Below are 13,519 nucleotides of genomic sequence, written 5' to 3'. Positions count from 1 at the left end.
TGAATGACCCAGGCACAGCCTCCATCTTTGTGGAAAGAGGCACATCAGGGGCCCCTAGAAAGGTCACCTTTGCAAAGTATCTTCCCTGGCCACACATCTTTAAGTGTCATCACCCTATCACCAGCCCAGGCAGCCCCTTTGGCTTCAGCATGGGATTTTTAAATTTAGAAAACCAACATAAAAGCAGATCTAGCCATTCCCAGGGCCTGCACTCAACTTCTAGCTTGCTGCTGCTGCCATAAATCTTTTTGGAAACAGAACTGGTTTCCTGCTATCATTTTATGTGTTGGAAGGCTGAGCAATCAAATGCCTTCCTTGCTCTCTCCTCTGTCTTCTGATGTGCTCACCACCCTTGTGTAGGCCCTTATTACCTCACACCTGGACTACTGCAACAGTCTGCTTGGGAGGTCTGCTACCTCCAGCCTTTCCCGATGCCAGGGCATCCTGCACTCATCCACCAAAGTGCAAGTCTGACTATATCACCCATTCAATAAACTCCAATGGTTCCTGAGCCCCTCTAAGATCAGCTATGAAATTCTCTGGCTTTGGAAAGCTTTCATAATCCATGGCCTTCTTACCCATCCAGACTCTTCACACCTTCCTCCCTCCATCCCCTTACATAGTCTGTGATCCAGCAACACTGACCTTGCTGTGCTAGGAACCCAAGAATCTGTCTCCCCAATCCCAGTGTTTTTATAGGCTACTCTCTATACCTTGATGTCCCTCCTTCCTCAGTTCTGCCTCCTGGCTCCTCTGGCTTCTTTCACATCTCCACTAAAGTCCCATTTTCTGCAAGAAGTCCTTCCCAGTCATCCTTACCCATAGTGCCTGCTCTGAGAGCACGTCAATTTGTGCTGACACATGTTGTTCATTCATGGTTTTTGTATGTTATCTCAAGTTAGACTGGGAGCTTCTTGGGAGCAAGGACTCGTTGTTGTTGTTGTTGTTGTTGTTGTTACCTTTCTTTGTATCCCCAGTGTTTAACAAATATCTAGTACAAAGCTGACATTCCCTTAATAAATATTAGTTTTGTTGGGAGGACTTATGACCTAGATCAGGAGGCTAACTCACCCAAAGAATTAGAAGCTCATCTCAAATTTTGTAAAATAAAAGGAGATTTTAGTAGGAGAGAGGAATATATGGCCTTGGGACAGAATCCCTATGGAGAGAGACTAGACAGGTTTGTATGTTTACAAAACAAAGAAAGATCAGGGAATGGGGCAACTAGGTGGCACAGTGGATAAAGCACTGGCCCTGGAGTCAGGAGGACCTAAGTTCAAATCCAGCCTCAGACACTTGACACTTACTAGCTGTGTGACCCTGGGCAAGACACTTAACCCTCATTGCCCTGAGGGAAAAAGAAAGAAAGAAAGAGAAAGGAAGAAAGGGCAGGGAATGACAAAGCAAGAAGAAATGCAAAACTGGGAAGGGCAAGACAATTGGGAGGGGATTTTTGAATAATGGGGCACCAGTAGGATATGCAGCACCCGTCCATATCTTGCATATTATTGAAAATTAAATCTAGTTTTACTTGCCTGTCTGATCAGAGAAATTGATTTTCTAATATCTCCTACAATTTCTTTCTATACCTGTCCTACCAAAAAACAAAACAAAACAAAACAAAAACCCAGATCAGAGAATGTGTCTCCTAAAGGAAAAACCAGATCAGAGACAGACAGGAAAACCATAGTACCCATTTATTAGTCCCAAGAAAAAGCAGCATGAATCATGCAAAGAACCCTTCCAAAAAAGGAGCTCAAAGACTCCCTCTTTCTGAGGGTGTACAAGGGGTTTTCTTGTTTTTGTTGTTCACTGATTGTCAGTTTCACTAACATGATGCAAATCAACCCAAAAGCAAATACTATAACAAGAATGGATGTAATGCAAAGTAGTTTTAACAATTTCAGTTATAACAAGTATGGAGGAAATACAGAAGCATCATGATAAGATGACAGGATTCCAAAAAGGAGTTTGGCAAGGATGAGGATGCCCAGAGATCCCTATAAGATAGGGACTTACTATCCTGAGGAAAGAAGTCACCAGGTAGGGACCTTTATCTGCTAGCTCTCTGAGTTCACTTTGGAGTTCAGCTAAAGGACATTTTGCTCCTATTAACCCAGGGTTTCATAAAAATTACTTTTGGATAATAAGGCACCTCTATGAAATCCAAGTGATCCATACATTCATATTAACAATATCATTTTATAGACTTTGGTATTGCCCCAATACCCATACCAGAGGGGGAGGCAGAGCTCCTTTTCCCTTGGGAAAGTTTAAGGATGCTTTGGGGGTTGGGGTCCCTCATCCCACAACAGTTTAGGAACTGGATGATTTTCAAAATGCTTGGGGAAAAATTTTTTGGATGCATTCAGCTGCTTGTCTACCTGTCCTGTGTTCATCTTCCACAGGATGAATCCTTAAGCATGAACTAGAATATTGGAACTCTCAGATCATCACTCAGACCTTGTTTGTATCCCACATTTGTGACTCAATGGCTGTGGTCAGGCAGTCAACCCTCTGGCGACAGTGCCCAGTAAAGAAAGGAAGGTGGCTGAGAAAAAAAGTAATCTCTGTAGACCCAGGAAGCCCAGATAAAATAGAAGGCCCTGGAGTGGGTGGGGGCCTGCCACTGCTTTGAAGTGAAATCCTGGGGCAATGTTGCAACACTACTGAAGTGGGGGTTTTGTGCTTTTTTTAAGTCTGGGGTAGAAAAAAACCAACTCTCTTATTGAGTCATGCAGAGGATAAAGAAGGGGACCATCTGGTTCTTAATGATTTAATTCAATTCAAGACAATTCAAAAAGAATCAATTAAGTATCTATTGTGTGTCAGGCTCTAGTTCTTTGCTGGAGATAAAAAATATGTAAAGCAGAACCTGCCCTCAAGGAGATTACTCTCTACTGGAAGAAAACAATGAGCTCACCAAAAAGGAAGGAAGATTGGGAAACCCCCAGCCAAACCAAGAAAATATACAGTGATGGGGGTGGGGTGGAGGAGCCAGACATTTATTAAGCACCTACTATGTGCCAGGCAGAATTAGCCAATGGGAGATCAAGAAATGCCTAATATAAGTGATGTCAGGAATTGAGTCTAGGAAGAGGCTAGACTTTTTTTTTTTAAATGCTTGTCAGAACCAAGAGAACATCGTACATAGTATCAACAATGTTGTGTGATGATGAATTGTGATTAATTCTTTTCAGCAATACAATGATCCAAGATAATGCCAAAAGACTCATGGTAGAAAAATGCTCTCCACATTCAGAAAAAGAACTATGGAGAATGCAGAATGAAGCAGATGATTTTTTGAAAAATGCTTGTTAATATCTTTTCTTTTAATTTCATTTACATGCCCAATGAACCATGAATTTTATTTTCGTTATTGTCATTGTTATACTATGGAGGAGATTCACCATTCTAACTTGAAGATGGAGGGTAACAGGATGCTGCTGTGTGTTCTCAGCTGATTCCTGGGTGGTGGTGTTATTCAGGTTGTATAATTTCCCTTTTTTCCATTTTATTTCCTTTCCCTTGATCCCACTGATCCTGTTTGTGTGTGTTTTGGGGGTTTTTTTTGTTGTTGTTTTTGTTTGGGTTTTTTTTGGTGAGGCAATTAGGGTTAAGTGACTTGCCCAGGGTCACACAGCTAGTAAGGGTTAAGTGTCTGAGGCCAAATTTGAACTCAGGTCCCCCTGACTCCAGGGCCAGGCCAGTGCTCTATCTACTGAGCCACCTAGCTGCCCCTCGTGCTTTTTTTTTTTTTAAGTTTGTTCTTATTAAATAAATCCTGCTCTGTTTTGAGGGAGGCTGCTGGTCTCCTTCCTTGCCCCAATATTTCGGTGAGCCATTTAGCTAACACTCCCCAATTAAAAATTGTTCCCCACAGTATCCACCACCACTCCCATGTTTTATTTTAAAAGAATTTATAAAATGGGGGAAAAAAATTCTGCAAAACTAACAAATATACTCCATGAAAGGCTGGCACTATATTCAATGTTTCATACCCATAGTCCCCCACCTCTTCAAAGGAACAGAGAAAGTGTTTTTTGGAACCTCTTCTTTGGGACCTGGCTTGTCATGATGAATCTCAACTCCTGCTCTCATTTTTTGCTGCTGCTGTGGTCACTGCTTGCTGCCTCTGGCATCAGTTCATGTGAGTGCAAGTCAGAGATTCTAAGAAGCAGAGGCAAGGAGGTGCAATATCCCAAGTGTAGGCCAGCAACAAATGATTGTGAAATGGAACAGAACTTATGGAAATATGCTCATATTCTCCTGCGCTTCTTCCCATGAAACATGTCTTATTTCCACCCCAAAGGTGTTCAAAACAAAAACAAACAACCAAAAAACTTAAAATCAAACAAAGAAAATTGAGTAAGAAGAACCACACACAATTATAATCACAGGAAAGGCAAGAAAGGCCTGTGCCAGACTCTCCAAAGACTTTTCCATCCCCAATCACCATGCTCCATGCCAGACCATATCTTGTGCCATCAAATATTTCCTACTTTAAAAAAAATCTCAAGAGGATGCTATTTAGAATTGCATAGGTGTGAGAGAGGGTGTTGAGGTCACCAGCTAAAGCATAGCCATCTTCCCCCATCACCATCTTTTACTCAGCATCATGCATTCCAAGGGCTTCATGAGCTCTACCTCTGGCCCACTTTGAACCTCCAAAAGCAGGGGTCCTTAGGACCCGCATGTTGTGTGGGAGAGATGAAGTGTGGCAGAGTGGGTAGGAGAACAGCATATGAGAAAATAATTATTAATAATGAATTTCTTGGGGGGACCCAGATCAGTTTCAGTCCCTTTCTCCCCCCCAACTCCAGAAGTCCAATTCTCAAGGAAATTCTAATCTTGTTTGGGACAAGCTCAAGGGAACAAAAGGATTGGAGATTGATTCCTTTGTCTAGTTAAATTGAGCTGGTGGCAGCTAAGTGGCACAATGGATAGAACACTGACCTTGGATTCAGGAGGACCTGAGTTCAAATTCGGCCTCAGACACTTAACACTTACTAGCTGTGTGACCCTGGGCAAGTCACTTAACCCCAATTGCCTCACCCCCCAAAAAATTTTTTTTTAATTGAGCTGATGGGATTAAACCACGCCTAGATACAGGATTTGCCATTGCCCAAGGGTCTCTCCCATTAGGTCATAAGTAGAGTTCATTTTAATTTGGACCACTCTCAGGTCATGTCAACCAATGGAATTGAATGATGCTAACCAATTATCTATGTATAATGACCTGCCTTTATCAAAAGAGGATAAAAGCCCTGACCATGCTAGCATCACCATCTTGGCCCTCTCTTGGCTTCCTGGACCCCCTCCCTTGGCTCAGAGTTCTTTCTCTTGGTGCACACCTCCCTCTTAGGGGCATATAGGTATGTAGGCTCAAAGCCCTGAGACCAGGGGGCAAGTTAGGGAGACACGCGCTTGTTTGTTTCCTGATATAATGCTTACTGCCAAAACAGGTTCACTAGCCATTAATACAGAGATAGCAACATTTTTAGAAAACACAGTTTAGCGCAATAGTTTAAAAAACCACGAGCAATGGAGTCAAGAAGACCTAGGTTCAAGCCCTACCTCTAAAACATACTGAGAGTATGACCTTGGACAACTGCCTCAATGTCCTTAGGCCTCAGTTTCTTCATCTAGAAAATGAAGGCGTTGGAGAAGACCACTTCTGTGATCTTTTCCAGCTCTGCAGGGATGAGCCTCAGATAGACCTACTGGCTATGGAGCTGTTGTGTGGAAGTCCCTGAAGGTCCTCTGCTCGTAAAGGAGAGGACCCAGGGCAGCCATCTCATCATTTCTCACTCTGCTGCAGGGGGTCCTCATATTCCCCATGCTTCTCAGCTTCTTTTTGTGTGTTTTCTTCCCTCATTAGATTGGGAACTCCTTAGGCAGGAACTGCCTTATACCTTTCTTAGAATGTATCTACCCAGTGCTAGCACATAGTAGGTGCTTAATAAATGTTTATTGACTCTGACTCTATGGGACTTTGGGTAAATGGCCTTATCTCTTAGTGACCCAGATGAGTCCCTGAAGCTGAAAGTAATAGGATTTGCCGGTCTCCACCCTTGGAGAGAATCTACACACTGGTCATTGCCCACAGTAATGAAATTGAAGTCCTGGCCCCAGGGAACGGAAAACAAAACAAGAAACCTGCAAGTGGCATCCCAGCCTGTCCATCTCGACCCAATTTTCCGTCTGCTCCACGCTTCAGAGCTCGCCATATTATAAACTTGGCATTCATACCATTTCAAAGGAAGAAGGGGGTGGAAGGAAGGGCCCAGCAAGTTGAAAAATGGGTCAACTCTTGATAAGTTGGAAAGACAGTAATCATTTTGACAGTGTTCATTGTGTCTTGATGATCAGTCACTCAACTTTTCAAAAGGATCAAGTACAGATTGGGGGTTGGGATCAAATGAAAAAGAAAACCCCTGAATGTTGAGCTTGGGACAAGGAAACAGATCATGCTGTTGGAGAGAAAACGGACTATTTTGGTAACTGCCTAACTCGACAGAATCAAATGTGCAAACATCTACATTCCCACTGTGGAATAGTCTCTCTGCACGCAGACTGCAAAATGAATTTCTTAGAATTCAGATGACATGGAGCTGGGAGGGAGAGCTAATACATTGGATGAAAGAATGAGGAGCCAAAAATAGTTTGACAGGTTCAAGTGATGGGCCAAGTCTACTAAGATGACATTTAATAGCAAAATTTGTAAAAACCTACACTTGGGTTTGAAAAATCATTTGCACAAGCACAGGCTGGGGTTGATGAGGTTAGATACCAACTCCTGTGAGAAAGGCTCCAGATCCCTAAGGGACAGCAAGCTCCAGGTGAGTTTGTAGACACAATTTTGGCAGCCTTGGAAGCAAGTGCAATCTTCAGCTGCCTTTCTGGAAGCAGAGAGGGGAAATGGTCAATCTTGGGCCACATGTGCACCATCATTTTCAGTCCTGAGAACGTCATAGGAAGGACATGTTGGAGATGTCACAAAAGTGGAAAATTTTAGAGCCCAAAGGGACCTTCCTGGCCATGTAGCCCAAGCCACACCTACAAAGGAATCCCCAAGACAACAAGTCTCATAAATAGCTATCACACCTCTCCTTCAAAGCTTCCACAACAATACAAAGGTAACCCTGACTGCAAGCTATAAAGGGCCTCTTCACAACTTCCCCTCATTGTCCTAGCTCTTCCCTCTAGGACCAATCACTCAACATTTATTAACTGCCTACTGTATGCAGGTGCTGTGCTAAACCTGGGGATATAAAAAGAGCTAAAAGACAATCCCTACCCTCAAAGAGCTTGAAATCTAATGGACAAAACAGCATGAAAACAAATATGTGCAAAACAAGCTATATACAGGATAATTAGGAAGTAATTAACAGTAGAAAGGGTAGACTTAAGAGGGGTTGGAAACACCTTCCCAGTAGAAGGTGGGATTTTAGTTGGGACTTAAAGGAAGTAGGGGAGGAGAGTAGGGAGAATAGAGTGGGGAGAGCATCTCAGGCTTAGGAAATAACCTGAATCAATGCCTGGCACCCAGAGATGGAGGGTTGTGTTACAGGAACACCTAGGGTGCCAGAGTCAGTGGATCAGAGACTATGTTTTGGGGGAGTAAGGTGTCAGAATATTGGAAAGGTAGGAGGGGGTAGGTTATGAAAGACTTTGAATGCCAAATAGAGCATTTTGTATTTGATTTTCTATTTGGCCATAGGAAGCCACTAGATTTTATTGACTAGGGTGTGGTGACATGATTGCACCAGCACTTTAGAAAAAGCACTTTAGTGACTGAATGGAGAATGGATTGGAGTGAGGGAGACTTGAGGCAGGTAGACTTACCAGCAGCTATTGAAGTAATCCAGGCATGAGATGATGAGGCCCTGCATTAGGTAGGTGGCAATGTCAGAGGAGAAAAGAGGATGTATTTGAGAGGTGCTGCAGAAATGAAATCAATAGGGCTTGGCACCATACTGGATAATGAGATTATTATTACCAGGGGCCCCCTGCTGAGAGAGCATGGGTTGACCTTTCTAAGGTTGCTTCAGTGTCCGGAAGTTACCTCACATCAACATGAGACCACCCTCAACCAATCAGCTTGAAGCAGTGTGCAAGGCCCTTTGTTTTGTCAGTTGGTGGTTGGAACCTCATAGTGGTCGCAGCAGAAGCAGGCCAGCTTGAACTCTGATCTCTCCTCTAGCGTGGATAGGTTTTCCTATTCTTTCAGAGACACTTGTTCTCTCTTTGCTAACCTCTAATATACTTTAATAAATGCTTAATGCCTAAACTATCGCTGAAGCTCCTAATTTATAAGTAAATCCTAGCTAGCTTTCCCCATACAGTGACCCCTCACAGCGGGCAGGGAGAGAGAGCTCAGGATGACTCCTAGTTTGCAAGCCTAGACCAAACAGAAAAAGTCTAACCCATCTCATGGTCCTCAAGTACTTGATGATGATCACTATTTTTTTTCCATACCAAGTCTTAGAATAAAATAATGGAATAAGCATGTATCAAGTGTCCATTATGTACCAGAAACCGAGCTAAACACTTTACAAATAATATGTTGATGATCTTGTCTTTAGATAAACTATCCCTAATTTCTTTAATGGAGCCTTATGACATGAACTCTATGCCCTTAACCATCCTGTTTAAATTCCTTTGGATACGCTTTTTTTTGTTGTTTTGTTTTGTTTTTGTGTGGGGTTTTTTTGCGTGTGTTTTTTTTAAGTGAGGCAATTGGGGTTAAGTGACTTGCCCAGGGTCACACAGCTAGTAAGTGTTAAGTGTCTGAGGCCAGATTTGAACTCAGGTATTCCTGACTCCAGGGCCAGTGTTCTATCCACTGTGCCACCTAGCTGCCCCTTGGATACTCTTTAATACTATGATGCCTTAGACTGTATATAATACCCCAGTTGTCATCTGTCCAGGGTTGAGTTCACCATAACTATCCCCAAGGGGTTCAGGTTATATTGCTTGTCAATACAACCTAAGCTTAAGTTTTGTTTTTTTTTTTTTTGGTCTTCCTTATCACATGGTCATTCCTACTACCCTTGTAGTCACCAGGATTGTTTTGTTTTTCTCCTGATAAAGTGAATGTATTTTTAAAGGGATGGCTAATTACTAACTAGAAAAGGAGGCAGTAATCAAGGATAGCCCACATCAGTTTGTGTAAACCAATGAGTCCAGGTCATAAGTATCTAGTGTAAGAATTAAGGATGGTTGATTTGGAAAAGAGATGACTGAGATAAAATTTAGAAGGCACTTAGTACAGTGCCTGGCATATAGTAGGCACTTTTATTCCATTATTCTATCCCAAATCTTGGCATGGAGAAAAAATTAGTAGAGGTTTTGCCAAACCCACCTATGTGCTTTTTTTTTTTTTGAGTTATTAAACTTTGAAATTAAAGGAACAGTGCATATAGTAAACCTGTATTTTCACAAAACACTAGATAAAGCTTCCCCATATTTTTCTATGAACAAAGAGATATGTTAGATGATGGTAGGAGATAGATTGATAACTCTTTGAATAATGGGATCCAAATGCCTTATCAGTGCCTTAGTGTCAACTTGGATAAGGGTTTACCTGGAGTGCCTCAGGGATCGGTTTTAGTGTGTGTGTGTGTGTGTGTGTGTGTGTGTGTGTGTGTGTGTGTGTGTGTGTGTGTATGTGTGTGTGTGTGTGTGTATGTATGTATTTTAAAACATTTTTTATCATTGACCTGGATAAAAATACAGATGATTTATCACATCTTCGGATTACACAAAATGAGGAAGGATGACTAGCATATTAGATGTTAGAGTCAGGATCTAAAAGGAACTCACCAGGCTAGGAGATTTGAAACCCTTGGTCTCAAAAAATCCAACTTTACATATATAAATTGTGGAAGGCATACGTAGATAACAATATGTCTGAAAGAGATCTGGGGGTCTTAGTGGACCACAAGCTCAACATGAATCAGCACTAAGACAGGGCAGAAGAAAACTTCCATGGTTCTTCTAGTCACTCAGGCTCACAACCCTCAAGGCCTCTTCCACTTCTCATTGTCATTAACCCCAGTGTTGCCCCTAAGATCTTGCCTGGAGTTTCATTACCCTTGGAAACAGGTTCTATCTTTCCTCTGTTAGTATAATTTGTCCCCACACCAGTCAACTGAAATTGATTGGGCAACTAGGTGGCTCAGTGGATAGAGCACTTTGCCTGGAGTCAGGAATACCTGAGTTCACATCTGACCTTTAGCCACTTACTAGATGTATAACCATGGGCAAGTCCCTTAATTCTACCTCAGTTTCCTCATCTGTAAAAGGATTTGGATAAGGAAATGGGAAACCATTCTAGTATCTTTGCCAAGAAAACCCCAAATGGGGTCATGAAAAGTCAAACATGACTGAAATGACTGAACAAAGTCATTAAGTAGGACAAATCTGAGAGGATCTCTATCATATCTTGGACATAGGCCCTGGGAAGCCAACAGACCTCTAGTGTGACATCAACTTGGCAGACAGGAACTTCAGCAATTCTTTGTGGAGAGAAATAAAATCGCAGAGTCACATTGTTGGAAGGGACCTTAATAATCATATTCCAACCAATATGCGCAAACCCCATGACAACACACCCAATGAGCGACAGTCCTCTGGCTTCTCCTGGAAGGCTTTTGAGTAGGAGGAATATTTTCTTTGGTGGGACTCTGCTCCACTCTGGGCTATTGCAAATTCCTGGCAAGGTGTTTGTTGTTGTTGTTTTGGTTTTTTGTTTCATTTCTTATTACATGGACTCAAGAGTCTTCACTATCCTGAAGTCTACTTCAAGGCTGAATGAACTTCTTGGTAACTTCCCTCCACTGCTCCTTGGTTCTACACTCAGAGGATGAGCTAAGTAAGTCTAATCATCACTGCATAACCCTTCAAATACCTGATGACAGTTAACATGGTCCACTTGCCCTGAATCTTCTCTGTTGTTGAATTACTGAAGAAAATATGAGCCCAGAAGACAGTAAATTCTTAGAAAAAATTCCGGAGGCAAAACCTGGTCTGTGTAAGCCCTTAGCATAGGGTGTTGGGCTACATGTTTACATCATGAGTCAGAAAAAGCCCAAGTGTGGTATGTTAACTATCTTCGATAGACCAGCTGAGAAGGGTGGCTCATTTTGTATGACTTCATCCTTCCAAGTGACTGAGCCAAGCAATTCATTATGGGACAGCTGCCACCAGATGCCTGTGGTCTTCTCAATAAGGTGCCAATGGGCACACCCATGCTTCATAGTGAGATGCATTCAAAATCTCAAACAAAGATTTTGTTTGTTTGGTCTTGTAAGCTCATCAAGCTGGTAGGACACCCCCCCCCCAGGAGCCCCCTTGTGTAACAGTCTCAGGAATGGATAGGGTCTTCTCTATCCAAGTCCAAAGGCTCTAATATCTACAATCTTTTCCCACAGAGTCTAAATTTTAAAAAAGACAAATGCCTTCCCCTTTGAGATTACTTTCTGTCTACTCCGTATCTCTCTTGTATGTTGTTTGTGAGAATTAAATAATTCTCTTCCTCCTCCTTCTTTCTTTTCTCATTTTCTCCCCGCTTTGAATCCAAGCTCCTTGAGGCCGGGGCTCTCTTTGCCTTTCTTTGCATCCTAAGTGTTTAGCACAGTGCCTGGTACATAGTGAGCATTTAATAAAGACTTGTTGACTCCCTGCAATGGAAATAACACTGGGTTTGGAGTCAAAGGAATTGAATTCAAAGTCTAGCTCTGTCATGTCCTATTTGGGTGACTTTGGATAAATTCCTTCTCTTTGGACCTCTGTTTCTTAATCAATAAATGGGGATAGAATTGAGACAAATGCCCTCTAAGTTCCCTTCCACTTCTAAATTTGAAGCCCTATGATTTGGTGATGATGGCAGGCCTGGGGGTAAAGTGTAGATATTTTTCAGAATAAGTGTAGATATTTTTCAGAATCAAATTTCCTCTCTGAAACCTTCCTTGAGGATAGGTTTGGGTACAGACAGAGACAAGTCCCTACCACTGCTATAGCAGGCAGCAATCATTTATATGCGTCCTTAATGACAATCAATTTCAGTCCTGATTTTAAGCCAACAGTCCATGGAAATCCTGGGCCTTTGCTTCTCTATTGTTCCTCAGACTTCCTTCTAGAAAAAGTTTCCAACTATAACATTTCTGTTTTTATACCCTTGCAGAGATAGTCTCCTTCTAACAACTTCAGCTCAGAGCATTTTCTCCAGGGGCACAATGATAACGTTGGGCATCTGATGGAAGTCCTGTGGAGCAGTGGTTAGACTAGGTTGCCACAATGAGAGGAGGAACCAGGAGCAAGAGGTAGAAACTACAAATAGGGACATTGAATTTTGAAGTCTTGGGGGAAGGGTTGGATTCTTCCCAAACAATAATAGTTCGCTCAAAATAGAACAGTTGCTTTAAGGGTAGGTTGCCTGTCAGGTATGTTTTAAGGGAGCTTCCTTCTCAGTAGACTAGATGGCCATGGAGAACCTTCAAACATTCAAATCCTATCATTCCGGGTGGCACCTTATTCCTTTCCAGTTCTAAATCTGTGGTGTCCTTTTTGCTATTGTGCATGTAACTTACTGGCATGGGGAACCTCATGTGTGGCTTTACTTTTTTTTTTTTTTTGGCTTACTCTTTAATCTTTATATATCCTTGATGCTTGTGCTCAGTAACTGGTTAGGAATGTGCCAGTTTTAGAGACTGGCCTATGGCTGTAAGACGTTAAATGATTTGTCTATAGTCAAACAGTCAATAACTTGTCAAAAGTAAGAATAGAACCCAGGTCTTCCTGACACTAAGGCAGCTCTCTATTCACCATTCTACCTTGGCTTTATCTTCACTGACACTATAAATAAGCAATTCCAAAGGACTAACTCAATGGGTTATCCATTCAACTGCATATCATAATCTAAACAAAAAACATTATCCATTTCCCCCCTTTATATATCCTAGAAATTTTGAATCTGTCTTTTAGGAAGGGCTTGGTATAGAACTTAATAAAATTAGTGCAATGTCATCTGTAAACAGAACCATAAGAGGATGAATAATAGGACAGGAAATCCCTGTTCCATTTTGACTCTGGACATATACTATTCCAAATAAAAACTACTTTTGAGGTGTAAAAAAAAGAAAGAAGCAGTTCTCTGATTTTTGAGACTACCCCAACCAAGCCCCTTTCCACATGATTCTGAATATGGCACACCCAGAGCTGTATCCTATTAAAAGGCTAGAAAGAGCTGTAAATGCTGCAGAAAGAGGAGACCAGAGCATTTCCATCTGTCTCTCAGCTGAGAACTTTGCCTCACATTTGCAGAAAAAATTAAGACCATTCACCATGATTTCTCTCTTCTCCCCTCTTCCTCATCTCCTACCATTCAGGTGTCTTTGGACACTCCCTTTTCCTTCACCCCTATCTCACATGATGAGGTGGCCTTACTCTTTACCAAGGCTAATCCCTCTTCCTCTTCAAGTGGTCCCATTTCATTCATCCTTCCTCCACCAGA

The sequence above is a fragment of the Dromiciops gliroides genome, chromosome 1 (assembly GCF_019393635.1).
Source record: "Dromiciops gliroides isolate mDroGli1 chromosome 1, mDroGli1.pri, whole genome shotgun sequence".
Lineage (NCBI taxonomy): Eukaryota > Metazoa > Chordata > Mammalia > Microbiotheria > Microbiotheriidae > Dromiciops > Dromiciops gliroides.
Note: the sequence above shows the minus strand (reverse complement) of the source record.